Source organism: Hylobates moloch, unplaced genomic scaffold (assembly GCF_009828535.3).
Source record: "Hylobates moloch isolate HMO894 unplaced genomic scaffold, HMol_V3 SCAFFOLD_17, whole genome shotgun sequence".
NCBI lineage: Eukaryota > Metazoa > Chordata > Mammalia > Primates > Hylobatidae > Hylobates > Hylobates moloch.
This window is the reverse complement of record NW_026652292.1, coordinates 33,972,116-33,998,830: the sequence shown is the minus strand read 5'-3', so window position 1 is coordinate 33,998,830 and position 26,715 is coordinate 33,972,116. Positions and strand designations below refer to the sequence as shown.

At 36.5% G+C, this 26,715-nt stretch overlaps 1 protein-coding gene and 1 non-coding gene across 2 annotated transcripts in view; one reads left to right on the top strand and one right to left on the bottom strand.

Annotated features, from left to right (window-relative positions):
• WDR70 (WD repeat domain 70) overlaps positions 1–26,715 on the bottom strand; it is a 397,384-nt gene that overhangs the window by 121,401 nt on the left and 249,268 nt on the right. The window lies entirely within an intron of this gene.
• Positions 23,764–23,867, top strand: LOC116457189 (U6 spliceosomal RNA). The gene has a single exon (XR_004244951.1). It is a non-coding gene; the product is annotated as a U6 spliceosomal RNA (small nuclear RNA).

Sequence of the window (26,715 nt, the reverse complement as noted above, 5' to 3'; positions counted from 1 at the left end):
CCCAAATTGGAAAGGAAGAAGTCAAATTATCCTTGTTTGCAGATGATATAATCTTACATTTGGAAAAACCTAAAGACTCCATCAAAAACCTATTAGAGCTGATAAACAAATTCAGTAAACTTGCAAGATAGAAAATCAACATACAAAAGTCAGTAGCATTACTATATGCTACCATCAAACAATCTGAAAAAGAAATCTACAAAGTGATTTCATTTACAAGAGCTACAAATAAAAACTAAATACCTAGGAATTAACCAAAGAAGTGAAAGATTCCTCTAATGAAAACTATAAAACACTGATGAAAGAAACTGAAGAAGACAACAATAAATGGAAAGATATTCTATGTTCATGGATTGGAAGAATCAATATTGTTAAAATGCCCATACTATTCAAAGCAATATACAGATTCAATGCAATCCCTATCAAATACCAATGACATTCTTCAAAGAAATAGAAAAAAAAACTATACTAAAATTTATATAGAACCACAAAAAACTCAGAATAGCCGAAGCTATCCTAAACAAAAAGAAGAAAACCGGAGAAATCACATTATCTGACGTCAAATTACACTACAAAGCTACAGTAACCAAAATAGCAAGGCACTGGAATAAAAATAGACACATAGATCAATGAAATGGAATAGTGAACCCCCAAATAAATCCACACACCTACAGTGAACTCATTTCTGACAAAGGTGCCAAGAGTATACACTTGGGAAAGGATAGTCTCTTCAATAAATGGTGCAGGAAAAAACATATCCATATGCAGAGAATGAAACTAGACCCCATCTCTACGCATATACAACAACCAAATAAAAAATTAAAGACTTAAGTCTAAGATCTCAAATTATAAAACTACTACAAGAAAACACTAGGGAAACTCTCTAGGACATTGGTCTGGGCAAAGGTTTCTTGAGCAATACCGCACAAGCATAGGCAACCAAAGCAAAAATAGACAAATGAGATCTTATGAAGGTAAAAATCTTCTGCAAAGCAAACCATCAACAAAGTGAAGAGAGAACCCACAGAATGGGAGAAAATATTTGCAAACTACCCATCTGACAAGGGATTAGCAACCAGAATAGGTAAGGAGCGCAAACAATTGTATTGGAAAAAAACTAATTGTCTAATTTTAAAATGGGCAAAATACTTGAATAGACATTTCTCAAAAGAAGACATACAAATGAGAAACAAATATATGAAAAGGTGTTCAACATCACTGATAATCAGAGAAATGCAAAACTACAATGAGATATTATCTCACTCCAGTTAAAATGGCTTTTATCCAAAAGACAGGAAATAAATGCTAGTGAGGATGTGGAGAAAAGAGAACACTCATATACTGTTGGTGGGAATGTAAATCAGTACAAACACTATGTGGAATAGTTTGGAGCTTTTGCCAAACTGATTTATTTGTAACACAAAGAAAGGATACATGTTTGAGGTGATGGATATCCCATTTACCCTGATGTGATTATTACGCATTATATGCCTGTATCAAAGTATCTCATGTAGTCCATAAATATATACCTACTATGTACCCATGAAAATTAAAAACATTTTTAAAATATGTAATGTCAAATATAAATATTCTCATTTTCTAAACTTAAAGAATTTAATTACTATCTTCAGTCAATAAGAAGATGAAGAGATGGAAGAAAGGAAGGGAAGAACAAACTTACTAAGCATTTGGAAAGAAAAAATAGAGTTAATATAGAAGGGAGCAGAAGAGCAGACAGGGTATTATGGGTGAGGGTGAGGGATGGTATCACAGGGCTAAGAGAGCTAAAATGTGAAATGAATCATCACCAGTTAGTTGATATCAAAAGAAACACTTGTTAAACTTGCATAAGTGTAGGAAGTTTATACTATTAAAGGATACCCACTCTAAGTAAACAGGTACCACACTTACAGCAATCATCCTTTCAAAATTCCTATAGGTGTATGTAAATCAAATCCTGTATTATTTTTTAAAGTTACTACATCTAAAACATTTAAAGTAACATTTAATTACAACCCCAAACCCATCAACTCTCTTTGGCCACAGAATAGACCTTTCTAAAATAGTTGGTATATAAAATATGCTACTACAGAAAAATAATCAGTATGCAAAAGTAAGTGTTTCAGTCACCAGTACCTATAGCAGAGAAATGAGCCTAATGTTTATACTTACAGGAACTAGGAAGTTATTAGGCCAAGATAGGCTGGAGGAGAAAATCTAAGTATATGAAAGCATGTGAGGCCAGGCGCGGTGGCTCATGCTTGTAATCCCAGCACTTTGGGAGGCCGAGGTGAACAGATCATCTGAGGTCAGACATTCAAGACCAGCCTGGTCAACATGGAGAAACTCCATCTCTACTAAAAATAGAAAAATTAGCAGGGTGTGGTGGCACATGTCTGTAATCCCAGTTACTCAGGAGGCTGAGGCAGGATAATCACTTAAACCCATGAGGCAGAGGTTGCAGTGAGCCGAGATCACACCATTGCACTCCAGCCTGGGTGACAGAGGGAGAGTCTGTCTTAAAAAAAAAAAAAAAAAAAAAAAAACGATGTGGCCAGGTGTGGTGGCCCATGCCTGTAATCCCAGCACTTGGGGAGGTTGAGGTGGGCAGATTACCTGAGGTCAGGAGTTCGAGACCAGCCTCGCCAACATGGCAGAACGTTGTCTACTAAAAATTAGCCGGGCATGGTGGCATAGGCCTATAATCCCAGCTACTCAGGAGGCTGAGGCATGAGAATCGTTTGAACCCGGAAGGGGTGGGTTGCAGTTGCGGTAAGCCAAGATCGTGCCACTGCACTCCAGCCTGGGTGACAGAGTGAAATTGTGTCAGGGGAAAAAAAAGCATGCTGTGAATAAGGGAAATAAAAGAGAAAAGGCTAAAGGTCATTGGTTTGTAGTGATCATAGAGCTGAGGAAAAATAGTTCCAAAGATCCACAGCAGTTTTCTTGTAATGAATAGAGTACTGGGAAGCAAGTGAACTGACGATTATGCTAACTCAGTGAGGCAGGCTGTAACCTACAGACATTCTCTTTTTCCACCATCGTCTGGTTAACCTATAGAGAATTTACGGATGCTATCCAAACCTTAATTTTATTCAAGTGAAGATGAACTTCTGTATTTTTTTAACTGTCTCATATTTCTAGCTGAGATCACTGATAGAAAAGTTCCAATTCTTCAAGGAAACAGAACAGAAAAGTGCCAAACTTGTTTCTTTAATTTTCTCCTTTAAATGACTGGTGATTTTTCATTTCATACAGAACTTCCAAATTTGGAAGGACAATTTAAAATTTACTGAAGAATAAATGCTGCTTTAAGATCAAAAGGTAAGCTAACACAGAGAGCAAGTTATCTGTTCAGAGTTTAAGCCCAAAGTATGACCTACTTTTAAGACTTTAGAGGAGAAAGTCTTTAGATCTAAATGTCAGCATGTTCTTTTAAAATTATTATTGTGATTATTTTTAACTCCATCATTCTCTCAATGAAAAAAACCACACACAATATAGCCTATTTATTAAAAACTAGTGAACACCACATCAGAAAGAGTAACACATATCTATAGAAGAATTATCATGGAAATAAAAAATGTATCAGCACTGACAGCAACCGTCAGGAATGTTCGCTCCCACAGTCCAAATAGCATTAAAAATTGAAACAACAGGTTTTTCAATGTTAGATATGTGGAAAAGGTATTTGAGGAATTTTTAAAGAATTTTTTGCTCTTAATAAAGACAAATCAGTGAAACGCTCATTTTTCAAGGCTATACTATTACAATCATGGTAACTCTCTGTAAGCAGTGTATAAAAAAAAACTCTAAAATATAGACTTCAGAGACATAAAAGAATCACTTGCAAATGTCCATAGGGGCTCAAAGAAAACTATGATACAGTGGTTGAAAGCAATGTCTTTGAAATCAGACACACCTGGGTTTCTTAGCTATAATATTTCTAGTTGTAAAATAGGCAAGTTACTTAACCTCTTTAAGCCTTAGTTTTCTCATCTGTGAAGTGAGAACAATAATAACACCAATTTCAGTGAAATGTGGTGAAAATTAAATGAAATAATAAATTTAAAGTGCTCAAACCACTTCTGGCAATGATCAACAAATACCAGCTATTGTTTTATTTTAATATGATACAGGCAATTTAAAAGTAAATGACTATTGAGAAACAGTTGCCATACTATTAATTCTCAGAATATGCTAACCAGAAGTCAAGGATATATTTTAAATCAATGGAACAAACCACTTAGTCATTATGATCACCATCAAAGAGTGTTATAGAAACCAAGCCAAAAGAGTCATTGCCCTCAAGGAGCTTATTATCCAAAACAGATGACACTGGCACCAACTAACATGTAAAAGGCCAGAGCCGTTGGCAGAATTGTACAACAAACTTAGACCAGAAAGAGCTTAAGAGCAAAAAACAACAACAACAACAAAGGAATTAAGATTTAAAAACATTCATGCATAAATAAGGCTCACAGATCAGAGTTCCTGGATCAACAAATGAGACAGGAAAAGTATTTAGAGAGTAATTTTTAAACTTCTTCCTGTCTTACCAGCATTTTCAGTGCGAATTCTGTCTTTCCTTTTATAGACTGCTAACTGACTACAATAAAACTTTGAGGTAAGTTTTGATGAGTCTTCAGAGATAGATAATGATCTCCATATCCACCGGGAAAGAATCAAAAACTGCTTCACTGAGTCTTAATCACATGATCAGAATGTGTAAAATTGTCAGGAAATTTCTCAGGTTTTTCTATCATATTGTTACAATTCTTAAAGGAATAATACTCAAATAAGCAACTAGGGAAAGAATTTCAAAGCTCTGACACAATGATGCTACTGTTCATTATTTAAATAAATACTCACTCTGGGTTTGTTTTTATGTTCTCCATTTCTTCTAACTGTTCTGATTTACTCATCCCTTGGACAGCCAGTGAATAGTCTAATTTTGCTCCTTAGGCTTAAAAAATCTATTTAATCAAGTTAGAGACATTTTTGTTTCCTTTTAAGTACCATGGTATATTAAATTATTCTAGAAATACCTAAAGATAATTGAAGCTAATATTGTAGTCTTGCTTTTGAAAACAATAAACCTTTCTCCTTCTGAAGTCTGAGCTGTCAGTTATTACTTTTCCTTGTAAGCAAATCAGCCAAAACCTCAGATGGTGTACAGATCCCAATAACTGTCAATAACAGAGTTAATTCAGTAATATACCAATTAACAAAATCTGATCTCTGATCTCAGATCAATGTGAACTTTCTTCTATAAAATACATACTAGAGAGGTTCACCAAAAGAAATGGTATTGCTAACATGAAGGGAGTTTGAGAACTTGACATATTAACATCAACCAGAAAACAAACATATATAAACTTCTAAGCTGATATGAGAATCAAAATAATAACTGCTAATACTGAGACACAGAACTTACTACCTTGCCAAGTACTGCTCTTTATGTGTATGTGCGCACATGTGCGTGTGTGTATGTATTTGGTCCTCCTGACAAGTCCGGAGGTGGGTACTGCTATTACCCCCATTTTATAACCGTAAAAACTCAATCACCTAATAAGCAGCAGAGCCTGAATTTGAATCCAGGTGTGCTTCCAAAGTCCACACTATTAACCATTGCACTATAATGACTTAACTAAATTCTTTAACTCAATATAATACATATAAAAGCAAATTAAAACTTGAAGTGCTGAACAGTATAAAAACAACTCTTACAAAATAAATTCATTGTAATGGAATAATATCTAAACTTTTTGTATAGGGATACAGATCAGATGGCATTCTCAACTGCAGTATAAAGTGAAATTAGGCAAAGAATGGGAAGCAGATCCCGAAATTGCTGGAGAGGCTATATAATCAGGCTCAGAAAATAAATGAGAATACAGAAGGCTTGGCACATCCCGGATCCCAGCCAGATTCCAGACTCAGAACCAGGCTGGAGGACACCACTGACACTCCAGAATGCTGGATATGACACCGTCAGTGGCATTGCTACCCCTGAAAATTGGATGTTGCCACTACTCCTGCTGCCACAAAGGAATATATTCTCTCCTTTCACTAGCTCCTGAATCAAAGCCCAGAGTACATGGAATTGATTGGCCAAATCTAGGTTGCATACCTGCATTCTCATAATACAAAGAGGCCAAGAAAGTGAGTATTTGCCATTCTTGGCTTTTGTAGTGAGAACTGTGCTCCACTTCCAAGAATTATGTGCTCTACAATCCATTTAGTGGCATCAGGAGACGTGATTGTCTTCCAGGTGGTGACTCTCAAAAGCTTAGTCATTTATACCTATATATGCTCCCTGTGCATGTTCTTAAGCTTTTAGTAATCCTCAGGAATGTTAAAGACCAAAAGTTTACCCCTTCGTTTATTAAACAGACCTTCTTGATGTCCTAAAATTGTCTCTTTCAAAATTTTCAAAATCTATTAATTTTGGCATTTTCAGGTTAGCATGTGGGTGTGTGACATGAGGGCTTATGTGAGCTGACTTAACCCTGCTATGTTGACACCAAGGGTATTTCAAAAACATGTTTAAGATTAAAATACTATTTATAAACCTTTTATTTATTTATTTATTTATTTATTTATTTATTTATTTATTTATTTATTATTTATTTATTTATTTATTTATTTATTTATTTATTTATTTATTTATTGAGGCAGAGTCTCACTCTGTAGCCCAGGCGATCTTGGCTCACTGCAACCTTCACCTCCCAGGTTCAAGCGATTCTCCTGCCTCAGCCTCCCAGTAGCTGGGATTACAGGTTCCTGTCATCATGCCTGGCTAATTTTTGTATTTTTAGTAGAGAAAGGGTTTCACCATGTCGGCCAGGCTGGTCTCGAACTCCTGAACTCAAGTGATACCCCTGCTTCGGCCTCCCAAAGTGCTGGGATTACAGACATGAGCTACCGTGCCTGGCCTAAAATTCTTTACTTTAAAACAATTTTAGACTTACCAAAAAGTCGTTAAAAATATTAGAGAGGTCCATATCACAGCTTCCCCTAATGTTAACATCTACCATGATCATTATATAATTATCAAAAAAACAGAAGAGTAACACTGATAGAATTCTATTAGCTAATCTACAGACCTCATTCCAATTTCACCAGTTTTCCTACTAATGTGCTTTTTTTTCTAGTCCACATCAAATACAGGATCTCACATTGCATTTAGTTGTCATATTTCCTTAGTCGCCTACAATCTAGGATAGCTCATGATTTTGATATGTGAAAACTAGTGGCCAGTTATTTTACAGACTATCTCTCAAGTTGGGTTTGTCTGGTGTTTTCTCATTATTAGGTTAAGGCTATACATTTTTGTAAGAATCTAACAGAAGTGTTGTTATGCCTTCATATGCATCATATCAAGATTTATATGATGTCAATATGTCTTATTACAGGTGATGTTATCTTTAATGTTTTTGTTAAGGTGGTATCTGGCAGGTTTCTTCAGTGTAAAGTTATTAATTCTCCCTTTGTAGCTGATAAATATCTTGTGAGGAAATACCTTGAAACTATGTAAATATCCTGCTTCTCATCAGAGCTTTGCTCAACTAATTTTAGCATCCATTAATGATTCCTGATTACAGTAAGTGTTACTATGGTATCTGCCTCATGGTGATTTTCTATTCTTCATTCTACATTTATTAATTGGAATTATACTGTAAGGAAGAGTTGTTTCTTATCTACTTATTATTTCTATCAGTATGGATTCATGATATTTAACTTATTCTATGGGTTATAGTTCACAGACTTGCCCCAGATTCGGTCATAGGGAGCTCCTCCCAGTTAGCTCCTGTGTCCTTCTGACATGCCCCCATCATTTTGTTAAACAAATTATCCCAACTTGACTAATATCATTGTATTAGTCCATTCTCGTGCGGCTAATAAAGACATACCAGAGACTGGGTAATTTATAAAGGAAAGAGGTTTAATTGACTTACAGTTCCACAGGGCTAGGGAGGCCTCAGGAAATTTACAATCATGGCAGAAGGAAGAAGAAGCAAATACATCCTTCCTGCATGGCAGCAGCAAGAAGTGCAGTGTGAAGAGGGGGAAAAGCCCCTTATAAAACCATCAGATATAGTGAAAACTCACTCACTATCACAAGAACAGCATGAGGATAACCGCGCCCATGATTAAATTACCTCCCACTCTCCCATGACACATGGGGATCATGTGAACTACAATTCAAGATGAGATTTGGGTGGGGACACAGCCAAACCATATCAATCACTGAAAAAATATATTCCAGAGTGAGCTCAATCAGGGTAACGTAATTCCTTTGTCAATTATCTTTACTACACAAACGAACCATTTCCAATTTTTTTCCTTTTCAGTTTAATTTTACTGAAATTTTTCTTACTGAGATTCAGTTGTCCATTTAACTTCTACACCAAATATTTATCTATTTTTAAAAATTCATTGGGAATTTTCTTTTGTGACCACAATTCTACCAAATCCAATTCTGCAGAGTCGAATACTGCAGATGTAAACTTTAAAAAGAATTTTTGAAGCTGGAGGTAGAATTTTAGAGGTCCTTTAGCCCAATCTACTCATTTTACAGAACAGAAAACTGAGGCAAGGAGAGGTCAAGCACTTTACCTTAAACAGCTAGTTTTGAAGCAGCAGTGGCACAAAAGTTAGTACAGTGCTCTTCTTCTACGCTACAGTGCAGGGTCCTCTCCTAACCCTTATCAAAATTAGTCCACACACATACTGAGAAATGCATCTCTACTGAGGATAACTGTGCCATTTCACTAAGGATATGTATCCAGAAAGAAGTTTGATCCAAAGTTGAGTAAGGCAGGAAGAAAGCTAGTTAAACATGGGCCAGAGGTCCTAAGCAAAGTAGTAATATAGGTAAAAGAGGCACAGGGTCAAGGCATGAAAAGACAAGGGAACTGTAGAGGAAAAAAAATCAGACCTCAGTGAGGCTCTGCAAACAGAAATCCAGCCTCAAGTCAAAAAAATTGGGGCATATTTTTAGCTAGGATCTAGGGAAAGAGGGTAATAGGCATGGATACAAGCCCCCAAAATTAGTAAATTAATTCATTTACTTTTCAACTGAGCTGGATATGGACCTGAGAATTTTGTGACTCAACACATCCAAAACAATTCATTACAGCCCTCCCTGTCCCCCGACTTTCGTGGGCAAATCTCCCTACCTTGACAGGTAGCCTGGGTCTCCAGTTACTTATTCTCATAAACAACTCATCCTAAATTCCTTATATATAAACATTTACCAAGTTGTGTATGTGTCCTATATCCTAATATCACTTTAGTACAATCTCTGTTCTCCATTCTCACTCCACATACTTGGTTGAGGTTCTCATCATCTCACTTAAGACTGGACTCACCCAGTATCTCTGAACTGACCTCCTGCCTATTGCCTTACTTCCTCCAATCTGTCTTCCTTATAGAACAAAGTCATTTCTAAAAAATGTAAGTCTGATCATAGACTTCCCTCTCCATATCACACCACTCCGATGCCACCAAAAGAGGTAAGGTTAGAGATGTGTGAGGTAAGGTTAGCGATGCATTTGAAAAAGTATATTTAATCTATCCACTGTTTTTGTAACATACAGAGTACAGCAAGCAAAGCTTAATAAAGTCTTCTTAGATAATTAGGAAACACAAAATATGTACTAGGTTTTTTTTTTTTTCTTTTTTTTTTTTTTTTGAGATGGAGTACACCCAGGCTGGAGTGCAGTGATGCGATCTCGGCTCACTACAAGCTCCGCCTCCTGGGTTCACACCATTCTCCTGGCTCAGCCTCCCGAGTAGCTGGGACTACAGGCACCCGCCACCATGTCCGGCTAATTTTTTGTATTTTTAGTAGAGACGGGGTTTCACCGTGTTAGCCAGGATGGTCTCCATCTCCTGACCTCATGATCCGCTCACCAAGGCCTCTCAAAGTGCTGGGATTACAGGTGTGAGTCACCGCACCTGGCCATGTGTACTCGTTTTTAAAATATTGAAATATATTCTCCTGTAGAATAAGATAGAATCACTTGGTCCAAGTCTACCTTTATAAATGGGGAACTCCACACAAACTGGCGATCACTATCAAACTTGAACTACACACAGCCCTATATGTTTCAGGTTTATATAAGAGGAGTACTGTGTAAGCATGTAGATTTAGGAATATAGTAGGGAATGCTTTGTTTTTGGCTTACTATATCTTGTTTAACAAAAGTATTCTTAATTTATCAATATAAAAATAATGCCTATCACGTATTTTGCTGTTAACTTCAAACTACTATTCAGTGAAATGTCTAAAATATATTTTCCTCTTTGCGACACATATTTTATGTGTGGGAAGACATTCAAGCTCCATTCAAGTATCTTTAGTATCTCCATATGTTTTAACTCATAGCATTTAGAAAGCTTGCTCTGCTAATAAATGGTTTATAGGCAAACCTCCTAAGTTTAAAAATTAAAATAGTAAGATGTCATCTGGCTAGATCTAGTGAATGACAAAAAAAAATCCATTTAAGTTATGGCCATTTAAACTCGGCAAAATGTTTTAATTTTACACCATTTCTACAATCTTGATTTGCTATCTCAGTAATATAGTACAGAATAAATTATTTCCTTCAATGTACATGGGCTTGACATATTATTTTCCTTAAGAGAAACAGATACAAAATTTTGAAGTACTTCTAGTCAATTTAAGAGATAGCATTTGGAAATACAGTGAAGGGGAAAAAACTCTGGTAGTCACTCCTTGCCTAATTACAGTCATGGGTCACTAAACAATGAGAACAAGTGCTGAGAAATGTGTTCATTAGATGATTTCCTCATTATGTGAACATCACAGAATGTACTTATATATAACATAGACAGTAAGACTTATATGGAATAGCCTATTGCTCCTAGGCTACAAACCTGTACAGAATATTACTATACTGAGTACTACAGGCAACTGTAACACCATGGTCAATATTTGTGTATCTAAACATATCTACACACAGAAAAGGTATAGTAAAGACAAAGTATAAAAAGTAAAAAATGGTATCCCCGTATAGGGCACTTACCATGAATGGTGCTTGCTGGACTAGATGTTGCTGTGGGTGAGTTAGTGAGTGACTGAGTAGTTAGTGACTGTGAAGGTCTAGGACATTACTGTACACTATTGTACACTTTATAAACACAGTAAGCTTAGGCTATACTAAAATTATTAAAAGTGTTTTTCTTTCTTCAATAATAAATTAACTGTAGCTTACTGTAACTTTTTGAGTATATAAACTTTTAATTTTTTTAAACTTTTACTCTTGTAATAACACATAAAACACACATTGTATAGCTATATAAAATATTTTCTTTCTTTATATCCTTACTCAAAAAGCTTTTGTCTATTAAAAATTTTTAACTTTTAAAACTTTTTTGTTAAAAACTAAGACACAAACCGCACATGTTAGCTTAGACCTACACAGGGTCAGGATCATCAACATCAGTGTCTTCCACCATTATATATCATCCCACTGAAAGGTGTTCAGAGGTAGTAACACACATGGAACTGTCATCTTCTATGATAACAATGCCTTCTTCTGGAATATTTCCTGAAGTAAGTCATTTATTATCAAGTATTTTGTACTATACATAACTGTATCTGCTCTACTTTTATACTACTGGCAGCATAATAGGTTTGTTTATACCAGCATCACTACAAACACGAGTAACACATTGTGCTGTAATGTTAAGATGGCTATGACATCATCAGGTGATATAAATTTTTCAGCTACATAATAATCTTATGGAATCACCACTGCATACACAGACTGTCATTAACTGAAATGTTATGTGGTGCATAACTGTACTTGAGTCTAAACTGACCTCTCTTCTTCAACTTGTATTCTATTTTGATCCTTATTAACTGTAATAGAGGGGACCAGGAGATTATCTTTGCAGTATGTCCCCTCTGCCTCTCCTGGCTCTCCTCCCCACTCACCCGGCTCTGCTGGTACTCTGCGGGTGCACAGATAAGTAGTAGGATTTTTCTATATGAGACAGATTCTCCAACAGACAATTTCGCCCATGATAATATACATTCCCTGGCTTTGAAACAACCTGTAGAGGAAAATGAGCCCTCTAGAGTCACTCCCTTTCAGATGGCCCTTCACTTAGGCTGGATGAATGGGATCCCACAAACTGAGAGGCCCTAGAGATGTTGGTTAAAAGTACAGACCCTGGAGCCAGACTGCCTAGAGTCAAATCCCAGATCTACCTGCCTCTTATTGTATGTCCTTAGGTAAATTACTGAATCTTAGTTAACTCATCCTTAAAACAGGGATAAAAATACTAACCTCACATAACTATAAAATGAGCAAGTACACTGAAAAGCATTAATAACAATTCCTGGTACACAGTGGGTAGACAATGTTAGCAGTTATTAAAATAATTATTATTACTACTATCACTAATATTGTTATCACCACTATTGTTACTAATGGTGAGGTAAATAGCAGTGAGAAGGAGGTAAATTATCTGGTCAAGTTCTACATATCAAATTACAATAAAGCTAACTGCCTTCATTGGGCAAACTCTGTTGATTTAGTTCTATAACATATTTACAAGACTATGAAGGTAGGCAAGATGGCTAACTAGAGATGCCTGGCATTTGTGCCCCCAGACTAAAAAGGACCAAGGCTACAAATAAACAACTAAGATTTGATTTGAGTGTTGAAGAGAGAGTGCTGGAGTGCGGCAAGGGAGTGAAGATGCATCTGTAATGACAGGAGGGCAGCATGGAAGCACATAGCCTCCATAACCCCATCTCCCCAACCTGGATCAGATCTGCCTGGCGTCGGAGGGAACTTTCCATCATGGGGAAAAAGGTAAGCAGAAAATCCCCATTGCCACCACAAATGCCTACAGTCCTTACAAAAGAAGAATCCCATGGTCCTTACAAGCTCTCAGCTCCATTTGGAGAAATGCCAGGAATTCATGCAGTTTCACTGCTCCAGATTAGGAGCACAAGGTGCATCCTCTCCCCTGTGAGACAAGCTATTGCAGCAGAGTGCCGCAGTGTGACCTGAGGCACCTCTGGAATGCTCCTTGCTCAGGGAGCCAGTAGCCACTGCACTTCTCCAGCACCGGGGTTTCATACTGATTATGCCAAGCCCATACATTATATATGAATGTCACAATCCCAGCTGTACAGAGTATGGGCCCAGGATTGGCTGTGACTATGGTCCTACACAGCAGGTAACCAACTCCTGGGGCCACACTCCCAATTGTACTAAAAGCCTACCAATCCTGCCTAGGACAAATCCATCCTTGAACTAGCCAAACCACTGCATGCCCTCTGCTATGCGGGAGAGGCCTACAAGTCTGCAAGCAGCTGACATAGCCCTGGGCCAGTGGAGTGGCTAAGTGCCCACACTCAGGGATCCAGAAACACAGTGCCCTCTTCCCTCCCCAGACATGCCCTGCCCAACCCCCTCACATCCTCAACAACGGTCTGAGAAACAATGCTGTAGGCCACCCCTGGTGGAAACATTGCAGACTGATGAAGCAGCCATGAGCCTAAATACATGGCTGAGAAACAGCCCTATGAGCCGTCCCCAGCAGACATGCCTTAGTCTAGCCAAGCAACCACAAGCATGCCTGTGCTCCTGGCTAGAGTAACATCCCTGTGGCTACAACCCCAGTGAGCCAGACTCCAAGCTGCCTGACCCACTGTGTGCATGAACAAATGCCCAACCTAAGAGATAGCCGAGTGAGCCCAACCCTGGCAAAGCTGCACTACTGTCACCACAAACTCTCTCAGCCTAGGCCACTGAGAAACTCTCAAATGACCCCAGTATGGATTACAGTTGAAGAAATTTTATGACAACTACACTACTGTGTCCACCTAGAACCAAAGCCAATGCACTCCATCAAATCAACAACCCAAGATCCATTTATATGAGTAAGTCTTTCCTTATGACACCTAGTGAATAAAATTGGAAGAGGCGACTGGTCCACCAGATTCATAGAAATTAACACAGAGACACAAGAATAATGAAAAAGCAAGGAAACATGTCACTTCCAAAGGAAAACATAATTCTCCAGTAACAGACCACAATAAGGAAATATATGAAATGCCAGAAAAAGAATTCAAAATAATAATCTTAAGGAAATTGAGTGAGATACAAGAGAATACAGATAAACAATTCAACAAAATCAGGAAAACAATTTATGATATAAGTAATAAATTCAACAAAGAGGTAGATTATCATAAAAAAGAACCAAAAAGAAATCCTAGAGCTGAGAATTAAATGAATGAAATGGAAAATATAATTGAGAGCTTCAACAACAGACTACACCAAATGGAGGAAAAAATTTCTGAACTTGAAGATAGATCTTTTGAAATAACAGAAGCAGTGGCAAAAAATGAATTAAAAAGAATAAGGAAAGTCTAAAGGATTTATGAGACACTATTAAGCAAGCACATATTCACACTATAGGCATTCCAGATGGAAAAAAGAAGGGTAAAGGTGAGGAAATCATATTTAATGAAATAATAGCAGAAAATTTCCCAAGTCTCAGAAGAGAGATGAGCATTTAGGTCCAGGGAGCTCAAAGAACCCCAAACAGATTCAACCCAAACAGGTCCTCTCCGGAGCCCAACATAGGCAAATTGTAATAAGTAAAAGACAAAGAATTCCAAAAGCATTCAAGAGAAAAGAGTCAGGTCATAAATAAGGGAATCTCCATTAGGCTAACAGCAGATATCTCAGCAGAAAGCTTACAGGCCAGGAGAGAATGGGATGATATATTCAAAGTACTGAAAGCAGGGGTGGGGAAACCCTGCTAGCTAAAAATATTATACCCTGCAAAGCTATCCTTCAGAAATGAAGGAGAAATAAAATCTTCCAACAGAGAAGCAAAAACTAAAGGAATTTACCACCACTAGAACAGTCTCACAAGACATGCTCAAGGGAGTCTTACATCCGGAAGTGAAAAGACAATAACTACCATCATGAAAACATGTATAACTATAAAACTCACTGGTAGAGCTGATACAACAGTAAGAAGAGAAAATAATCAATCCTTATCACTAGAGAAAACTACCTAACCATAAAAACAATAAGTAAGGGAATAAGGAACAAAGGATATGCAAAATAACCAGAAAATCAATAAAATGAAAGGAGTAAGTCCTCACCTATCAATAATCTTGAATGTAAGTGGATTAAATTCCCCCATTTAAAACATATACACTATTTGAATGAATGAAAAAACAAGACCAAACATATTCTGCCTACAAGAATCTCACCTCAGCTATAAAGACGCACTTAGCCTGAAAGTATTTCATGCACATGAAAATCAAGTGAGCAGGAGTAGCTATGCTTATGTCAGACAAAATAGACTTCAAGTTAAAAGCCATAAAGTGACAAAAAAGTACATTATATAATAATAAAAGGATCAATTCAGCGAGAGAATGTAACAATTGTAAATATATTTCCATCCAACACAGGAGCACCCAGATATATAAAGCAAACATTATTAGATCTAAAGGGAAAAATGAGCTTCAATACATAGTGGAGAACACTTCAATACGTAGTGGGGAACTTCACCCCACTCTCAGCACTGGACAGGTCATGTAGGCAGAAAATCAACAAAGGAACACAGATTTAAACTGCACCACAGGCCGGAAATGCAGGCTTATGCCTGTAAACCCAACACTTTGAGAAGTCAAGGCAGAGGATCACTTGAGGCCAGGAATTTGAGACAACCCTGGGCAACGTAGTGAAACTCTGTCTCTACAAAAAATAAAAAATAAGCTGGCTGTGATGTCATGTGCCTATAGTCCTAGCTACTAAGGAGGCTGAGGAAGGAGTATCGTTTGAGCCCAGGAATTCAAGGCTGCAGTGAACTATGATCACGCCACTGCACTCCAGCCAAGGTGACAGAGTGAGACCTTGTTTCTACACAAACTGTACCACAGACCTAAAAGACATTTACAGAATATTTCACCTAACAACTTCATTCTTTTCAGCAGCACATGGAACACTCTCCAGGACTGCCACATGTTAGGGCACAAAACAAGTCTCAATAAATTTTTAAAAATCGAGATATGATGCATCTTATCTTGCCACAATGAAATAAAACTAGACATAACAAGAGGAACATTCAAAACTATACAAATACATGGAAACTAAACAAAATGCTTCTAAACAACCAATAGGTTAAACTCAAAATTAAGAATGAAATTTTAAATTTCTGAAACAAATGGAAATAGAAACACAATGTACCAAAGTTTATGGCACACAGCAAAAGCAGTATTAAGAGGCAAGTTTATAGTAATACATGACTATGCCAAAAAAATAGAAAGATTTCAAATAAAAAACCTAACAATGCACCTCAAAGAACTAGAAAATGAAGAAAAAAAAACCAAACCCCAAATTAGTAAAAGAAATAAAAAGAATCAGAGCATAAATAAACAAAACTGAGACTGAGGCCTGGCGTGGTAGCTCATGCCTATAAACCCAGCACTTTGGGAGGCCAAGGCAGGAGGATCATTTGAGCCCACACGTTTGAGACTAGCCTGGGCAACATGGTGAAACTTCATCTCTACAAAAAAATACAGAAATTAGCCAGGGATGGTGGCACATGCCTGTAGTCCCAGCTACTCAGGTGGCAGAGGCAGGATGATCACCTGAGCCCAGGAAGCTGAGGCTGCAATAAGCCAAGATCTAGCCACTGCACTCCAGCCTGGGCAACAGAGTGAGACCCTAAAGAGAGATACTAAAAAATATACAAAAGATCAAACAGAAAGTTAGTTCTTTGAGAAGATAAACAAAATCAACAAACCGTTAGTGAAACTCAGAAAAAAAGAAAAAAAGAGGAGACTCAAATTTGAAAAAATCATCAACGGAAGAGGATATGTCACAATGGACACCATAGAAATACAAAGGATCATTAGAGAGTACTATGAACAACAATATGCCAAAAAATTTGAAAATTTAGAGGAAATGAATAAATTCCTGGACACATACAACCTATAAAGACTGAACCCAGAAGGAAAAGAAAACATGAATAGACCAATTACAAGTCATGAGAGAGAATCAGTAGTAAAAGGTCTTCCAACAACAAAAAAGTCCAAAACCAGATGGCTTTACTGCTGAATTCTACCAAACTTTTAAAGAATTAATACCAATTCTTTCCAAACTATCCCAGAAAATAAAAGAGGAGGGAATTCTTCCTAATTCATTCTATAAGGCCAGCATAACCCTGATACCAAAACTAGATAAGGATACAACAACAACAACAAGCGGAAAACTACAGCCAGTATCCCTGACGAACACGGTTGCAAAAATCTTCACCAAAATACTAACAAGCCGAGTTCTAACAACACATCAGTAAGAGGATACATCATAATCAAGTGGGATTTATCTCAGGAATGCAAGGATGTCTCAACATATACAAATCAATAAACATCACACATATCAACAGAAAGAAGGACGAAAACCGTAAGATGATCTCAATAGATGTAGAAATAGCTTTTGATAAAATTCAACATCCTTTCATGATAAAAACTCTTAATAAATTAAGTATAGAAGGAATGTACCTAAACCTAATGATGGCCAAATATGACATACCCACAAATGACATCTTATGAACAAGAAAAAGCTTTCAGCTAAGAACTAGAACAAGACAAAGACTCCCAATCTCAGTACTCTTATTCAACGTACTAATGGAAGTCCTAACCAGAGCAATTAGGCAACAGATGTATAAAAGGCATCCAAATCGGAAAGGGAGAAGTCAAAACGTCCCTGTTTGCAGATGACATGATCTTATACATGGAAAAACCTACAGACTTTACTACAAAAAAACAAAACAAACAAAAAAAACTCTCTTAGAACTGGTAACAGAATTCAGTAAATTTGTAGGGTACAAAATTAATATACAAAAATCAGTAGCCTTTTTATACATGAATAATGAACTACTCATCCAACAGGGGATTAATATCCAGAATATACAAAGAACTCAACAGAAAAACAAACCAACAAAAACAAATCCAATTAAAATATGGGCAGGCTGGGCACGGTGGCTCATGCCTGTAATTCTAGCACTTTGGGAGGCTGAGGCGGGCAGATCACTTGAGGTCAGGAGTTCGAGACCAGCCTGGCCAACACAGTGAAACCACATCTCTACTAAAAATACAAAAAAAATTAGCCAGGCGTGGTGGCGGGTACCTGTAATCCCAACTACTCAGGAGGCTGACGCAGAAGAATTGCTTGAACCCAGGAGGTGGAGGTTGTAGTGAGCTGAGATCACACCACTGCACTCCAGCCTAAGTGACAGAGTGAGACTCTGCCTCAAAAAATAATAAAAATAAAAACAACAAAAAATATGGGCAAATGATCTGAATAGATAGAAGACGACATACATATGGTCAACATGTATAAGAGAAAATACTCATGAACACCACTAATCATCAGGGAAGCACAAATCAAAACTATAACTAGATAATATCTCATTCCAGTTAGAATAACTATTATCAAAAATAACAAATGCAGACAAGGATGTGGAGAAAAGGCAACTCATACACTATTGGTGGGAACGTAAATTTGTATAGCCATTATGGAGAACAGTTCCTCAAAAAACTACAAATGGAACTACCAGATGATCCAGCAAGGCTACTACTAAGTATATATTTTTTATATCCCAAAATGAAAGCCTCAGAAGCAGCCTCTGAAGCAAACATTTTTCTCTTTCTCCTGCCCTCCTGTCTCTCTGTCCCATTCTCCCCAGAGACTAGCCATAGAAACTAGAAGCCCTGGCCCCTCAAGGTGGGTCGTAGAAACCAGAACCCCTATTCCTCAAAGCTAGTCATAAATCCTATAAATATTACTCTAATTTTCCCTCTGACTTTTAGTATAAAAACTGACCACAAAAGAATTATCTGACCTACGTTGTTTGTCTGTAGGTTGTAACAGTCCCATTCTAGAGAGGGTCTTGTCCCATACCCGGAAGGAAGGAATGCACACTCAGAGAACGCAAAAAGAATCTAGACAGACGACCTTCCTGAGTTTCCCCAGTCTATTAGTATTAGATCACCCCTTTTTGTCCAATCATATTTCTACATGACTGTCCATACTTTGTTGAACCTCAGCATAAAAATGGACAATTTCCCTTGTATCTTTTCATCTTCATTCCGAAGGCTCCTGTGTATATATGATAAATAAATCTGTATGCCTTTTCTCTAATTAATCTGCCTTTTATGAGTTGATTTTTCAGCATAACATCAGGGGACCAAGGGAAAGCTCTCCCTTATCCCCTACAGTATCCAAAGGAAAGAAAATCAGTGAGTCAAAAAGATACCTGCATTTCCATGTTTACTGCTGCCCTATTCACAACAGCCAAGATACGGAATCAACCTAGGTATCCAATAATAAATAGATAAAGAAAATGTGATATATATGCACTATGGAATACTATTCGGTCATAAAAGAGAAAGAAATCCTGCCATTCGCGGTAACATGAATGGAAGCGGACGGTAAGTGAAATTAAGCTGCGAACAGAAAATTAAACACCACATGTTCTCACTCATGTGAGAGAAAAATAGTTGATCTCATAGAAGTAAAAAGTAAAACAGAGAATACTAGAGGCTGAGAAGGGTAGACGGAAGGGAGGGTTAGAAAGAGATTTGTTAACAGATATAGTAAATTATAGCTAGATAGGAGAAATAAGTTCTAGTATTCTGTACCACAGCAGAATGACTATAGTTAACAATAAATATTATATACTTTCAAATAGCTGGAATGAGGATATTGAAAATTCCCAACACAAAGAAATAATAAATGTTTGAGATGATGGATGTTACTTACCCTGATTTGATCACTATACATTATATGTATCAAATATAACATAACAGTGAAGTGAAGGAAAGGATCAATTCATCACTATGTATGCCATGGATATGTACAATTATTACTTGCCAATTTAAAAATTTTAAAATGGCTATGAATATGAGTAACTGAATAAATAAATGTACACTTCATTGACCTTCAACAAAGTACCAGGGACTGTGCTGTGTACTTACACAAAGGTTATCTTATTTGAACTTTATAACTGGGTAGAGATGAAGTTTATTGTTCAGATGAGGAAAATGAAGTTTGCGATGCAAAGTACTATTTTTATAATACCAGAACCACCCCTGGAGAACTTAAAGAAGATCATAAAAAGATAAGCCATATTGTGCTAATCTGGAATATTCATAATAGCTGGTATTAACTTGATCTCTATGAAATAGTATAAAAGTTCCAAATAATTTAAACCAGATAACTTTTAGAACACAATCTACTTGTCCATTTACTATTATCAGTTTTATATTCTAAGTGTTAATTGTGCATAAATTGATTTTCACAACAAAGATTTATATTATTTGGAAGTAGTATCTGTATCTTTTCTTTAAAACTCTGAAGGCATCTAGTTTACTACTTGGTGAATAATGGATTTTATATGTTTGAGGATAATAATGAAAACTGCAATCACCAATATTTAGAACACACTCCCTGAATTCCTGCAATTCAGTTATAAAGGACTCTGGGAATAATATGCAACCCCATTAATAGTGAAGTGAAGGAAAGGATGAATTCAGCTGTATCAAGACAAATTTTAGATGGTAAAGGAAATAACATTAAATAGCAGTGAATCTCATAGTGAGAAAGGTATATTTTTGAAATTTCCTTCAATTCTTTCAGTTATACCAAGCAGAAAGTCTTGATTTAGCATTGATTGGTCTTTAATACCTCCATAACTTTTGCCTATGTCCCTTTTTAACATGGAAAAATCTAAGACACAGAGATTTGGTAGATAACAGTATCTAGCTAGTATCTGGCTAATGATTGTTTTATTTTATTTTCAGAATTCGCTATATTCTATTTAGAGTCATATTGGTTTTTTACATTTTTGATAGTGTTAGAATGTTTCTTTTTTTATTATTATACATGAAGTTTTAGGGTATATGTGCACAACGTGCAGGTTAGTTACATATGTATACATGTGCCATGTTGGTGTGCTGCACCCATTAAGTCGTCATTTAACATTAGGTATATCTCCTAATGCTATCCCTCCCCACTCCCCCCACCCCACAACAGGCCCTGGTGTGTGATGTTCCCCTTCCTGTGTCCATGTGTTCTCCTTGTTCAATTCCCACCTATGAGTGAGAACATGCGGTGTTTGGTTTTTTGTCCTTGCGATAGTTTGCTGAGAATGATGGTTTCCAGCTTCATCCGTGTCCCTACAAAGGACATGAACTCATCATTATTTATGGCTGCATAGTATTCTATGGTGTATACGTGCCACATTTTCTTCATCCAGTCTATCATTGTTGGACATTTGGCTTGGTTCCAAGTCTTTGCTATTGTGAATAGTGCTGCAATAAACATACATGTGCATGTGTCTTTATAGCAGCATGATTTATAATCCTTTGGGTATATACCCAGTAATGGGATGGCTGGGTCAAATGGTATTTCTAGTTCTAGATCCCTGAGGAATCGCCACACTGACTTCCACAATGGTTGAACTAGTTTACAGTCCCACCAACAGTGTAAAAGTGTTCCTATTTCTCCACATCCTCTCCAGCATCTGTTGTTTCCTGACTTTTTAATGATCGCCATTCTAACTGGTGTGAGATGGTATCTCATTGTGGTTTTGATTTGCATTTCTCTGATGGCCAGTGATGATGAGCCGCTGTTTTGGCTACAGTAACCAAAACAGCATGGTACTGGTACCAAAACAGGGATATAGACCAATGGAACAGAACAGAGCCCTCAGAAATAATACCACACATCTACAACCATCTGATCTTTGACAAACATGACAAAAACAAGAAATGGGGAAAGGATTCCCTATTTAATAAATGGTGCTGGGAAAACTGGTTAGCCATATGTAGAAAGCTGAAACTGGATCCCTTCCTTACACCTTATACAAAAATTAATTCAAGATGGATTAAAGACTTACATGTTAGACCTAAAACCATAAAAACCCTAGAAGAAAACCTAGGCAATACCATTCAGGACATAGGCATGGGCAAGGACTTCATGTCTAAAACACCAAAAGCAATGGCAACAAAAGCCAAAATTGACAAATGGGATCTAATTAAACTAAAGAGCTTCTGCACAGCAAAAGAAACTACCATCACAGTGAACCGGCAACCTACAGAATGGGAGAAAATTTTTGCAATCTACTCATCTGACAAAGGGCTAATACCCAGAATCTACAATGAACTCAAACAAATTTACAGGAAAAAAACAAACAACCCCATCAAAAAGCGGGGGAAGGATATGAACAGATACTTCTCAAAAGAAGACATTTATGCAGCCAAAAGACACATGAGAATGTTTCTTTTTTAAATGGGAGAATGAGGAATGATTACTTAATAGGTATGGGGTGTTTTTACGGGGTGATGAAACACTTTTGAAACTAGAGAATTGGTGGTTCCAACACTGTGAATACACTAAATACCAATGATTGTATGCTTTAAATGATTAATGTTACATTGTCTGAAGTTAATCTCAAATTTTTTAATTATTTGGAATATTTAAATAAATCCATTTATAACAATTTAAAAAACAATATGGTGATGTATACATATGACAAGAATTATAAAAGTAGTATGCAAATAAGTGAATTTTGGGAAACAGACTTACCTCGAGAAATTGGACTGGATTGGTATAGATGAGATTTCTACAGGTAGACTGTAAGAAGCTGATGGGTAGAGCCTTGCAAATTAATTTTGGTAGCTTTTCAAGATACCAACAATCTGGTAAATTTTGGCTTCAGGTGATTTCTAGTGGCATACCAGATGTCTTCAAGGGCTTAGGCAAAAATCCTGAGGCAAACAAAATATCTTGTACATCCATCTGCTTCCTGTTCTAAATCTCTGCAGCCCCTCTTCCTCTCCACCACCATTCAAGTGTACACTGTGTTCATGATGACCTCTGCTCATTCAACACCCTAAACCATTTTTTCTGTTTTCAATTCTTTAGTCCAACTTCTGTTTTCAAAGTGTAGGCTTTAGCTATGTTTGAAAAGGGTTAATATTAGCCTTGCCTATCTCACAAGCCTTCTGAAAAGATCAAATTATATTTGAGGCATGCTTTAGAAGTGTTTTTCAAACTCTGGATTCTAACTCATTAGTGGGTCATAAAAGCAATTTAATAGGTTATGATCAGTACTTTAAATACGGAACAAATCGGGATACAAAAAAAAAATGGAGTGCACACTGCAGTAGGAATTGCAGTGGTTAACTCCTTTTTCAGTTTCATATATGCCTGTGTGTCCGTGCAAAGATATGTGTATAGTCAGTCACAACATAAAATGTAATTTTCTGTGATTAAAAAATACAGCTTTACAAGACAAGTATAATAGGTCTTTTCTGCTATATTTTCAAATAGAGAGCATATAAAAACTGTTTTTCAGAATAAAACAGGGTTACTACCTGATAAATACAGTGATTGGCTCTTTAGCCCCCTGCCCCATAAGCATCAATGCAGCATCAGTGTTTACCACACAGGTCAAAACCTTGATGGCAAAAAACAACAAAGCAGCAAAAAAATAAAACAAAAAAAAAACAGATTACTCAGTGAAAACACCACTCAATGAGAACAGTTCTTTCTGTAATTAACTATAAAAAATTGGGGAGGTATCTTTAAAATTACATCTGAATTAAGATTTGATCCTGGCATTACTTTGTAGGCTAAAGCTAAGAACCATAAAAACTGATAAAGAACAAAACTGGTAAATATTGTGTTCACGGGAGCATATACACCAAAATTGGAATGACACAGAGAAGATTACCATGGCCCCTGTGCAAGGATGACATGCAAATTTGTGAAGCATTCCACATTTTTAAGACAGTTTTGTATCATTTTGCTATTACCAGTCTGAATCTGTGCTAAAAAAAAAAAAAAAACCTGGTAAATATTTAAAAATATTATAAAAGGTTGAGGTTTAACAGAATCTTGCAACGCTCTTTGTTTTGGAGCTAACATATTATAATAAACATTTCTGAAAAGTTTTAAGAAATTTGATAAATTACTATGGCTTGGGTAATTAGTAGAAGAAAAAAACAAAACAAAACAAAACAAAAACGAAACAGGGAGGACTCACTGCAGCACCAAGAGCTTTGGAGTGCACATCATCACTGGTTGCATCACTTCTCCAGTTGCAATGAATCAAAGAGTAGGTTAAAAGAGAATGCACACAGACCAGAGAACTGTTTCACATTTTTGGCTCAGACTTTACTTTGTGTATATAAAAAGCCCTACTAGTGGCTCTATTAAGTGAACATTTAACATTTACTATTTTGTTTATAATAGTTAAAACAGTAATGTTTGGCCTTGTCCGCTTACAAAATAAATCATAACTGTCCTGACGCTGAGAAACATGGCTCAGGAAATATCTCTACTAGAGAGAGGCATCCCTTATATAGGCTTTTTAGAGACTATAGTCATCCTGCAGAGAGTCTGAACATTTTAGATGACATAGCCCTATCTAGATAACCATAGAAGACTAATTGTGCTTTGTAATATGCCAAAAGTTTTTTTTTTTTTTAAGAATTAGGGAGTATTTACTCCATATTGCCCATTGATACCAGATAATAATAAAATTAACTGATCACACTTGGCTAGAATAACACAAATTCAAAACGTGCTTCCCCTATTTCATGCAACCCAAATTCTTCACTCTCAAAGAGCCCATTAACCATTAAAAAATAAGGCGCCGTGACACGGAATGAGCAAATGTGTTTTATGAAATCATTTTCCAAATTAAATTATCTATTTTATATCATTGCCCAATTCTTTTTTTAAAAGGCATAATTTAAAATACTGTAAAAAATGAGCCTTACATTATCCATTTGTTAGCTCCAGCTTCAAAAAATCTTCAGAATCCAAACATTACCTTCACCACTAAAACCCTTGTCCAGGAATTTACCTTTATGTCTAAAACAGCCCCTAACCAGTCACCCTGCTTCCACCATTCTCTTCTTGTAGTTATTCTCCATGCAGAACAGCCAGAATGATTCTTTTAAAAATATAACTTGAATAATGCCAATCCTCTCCTAAAATCCATGTAATGGCTTCTCATTACTCTCAGAAGAGTATCCAAACTCTACATAGCCAAAACAGCCCTATTTGATCTGATATATCCACCCACTTCAACCTTTTCCCACTTCCTCAACTTTTCCCTATGTGAAGGCTGAAGCTGGTGGATCGCTTGAGGTCGGGAGTTCGAGACCAGCCTGGCCAACATGATGAAACCCCATCTCTACTAAAAATACAAAAATTAGCCAGGCATAGTGATGGGCGCCTGGTAATCCCAGATCCTTGGGAGGCTGAGGCAGGAGAATCACTTGAACCCCAGAGGCGGAGGTTGCAGTGAGCCAAAACTGAGCCACTGCACTCCAGCCTGGGCAACAGAGCAGGACTCTGTCTCAAAACAAACAAATAAAATCTTACTGTTTTTAATAAATATGTCATTTTGATCTTTATATTTTGACTAAATTCAAGTCACTAAATAGTGACAAAGTGAAATTACATCCTTCTATTGAATCTGCTTATTCAATATAGTGAAAATATAACATTATATTAACTGCTTGCTTATATTTATACATTTGACTCTGTAACAGCATCTCTTATGGATATATTTTAAACTGAAGTTTTTCGTTCATGATTGATTTCCATTTTTTCTGTCCTAAATATCAATACACATCCATATTCATATGTTTTCTATTTCTGCCATGTTTAGCAGAAAATTTTAATTCTTCCAACTTTATCTGTGAGTTCCAATGTTTTCAGAATGCCTTTAAAAATCTTTATAAGTAAATGCTTATGTGAACTCAATTTTTCTTCTGGCTTCCTCAAGCAACTTTGATCAATGTGCAATCATATTAATCTACAAAGTTTTGTACATAATGTTTTCACCAGCTACATTTTTCCCTTCTATATGTTAATATCTATGCATTTAGGCAGTGTATATGTTTTACCTTTTAAGTATACTGCACAAGGTCTACATTTTAAAATTAGACTATGAAAGCCAGGATTTCTGGGGATACAATTTAAGTATCTACAGTGCAGGTAAATAAAGCCCTTGAGATTTAATTCAACAAATACTTATCAAGTCCCTGCTATGCAGGGTTTACATACCAACAGATCCAAAGGTAAGGAAGAAAAAATTCTCGCCCCCAAAGAGCTCATAACAGTGACATATAAACTTTTCTGTCCTTAGCCAACTTAGGCAAGGCATAGATTACCTACTTCACCCATTCCCATATTCCGGTGGCAAGAAAGCTCAAGGTTAAAAGTTCCACTGCACATGAAATATTGAAAAAAATTATAATCCATTTTAATAAGAACATAGATCACCCACTTTTTAAACATCTTTATCAAATTATAATTTAAGACCATAAAATTCACCCATTTTAAGTGTGCAATTCAATGATTTTTAGTTAATTTACAGAGTTGTACAACCATCACCACAATCTTGTTTTAGAATATTCCCAACAGGGCCATTTATTTTTGAGCCATACAGCAGTGAAATTTTGGAGTGCATATTCTAGGGTCAGAGTTCCTGGCTCCAAAACTTACTAGATGCATGACCTTGGGCAAGTTGTTAAACCCTTCACTGCTGTACTTCAGTTTTCTCATCTAAAACATGTAGTTAATGGTAATATTTAATTCGCAGTATTGTTCTGAGGGT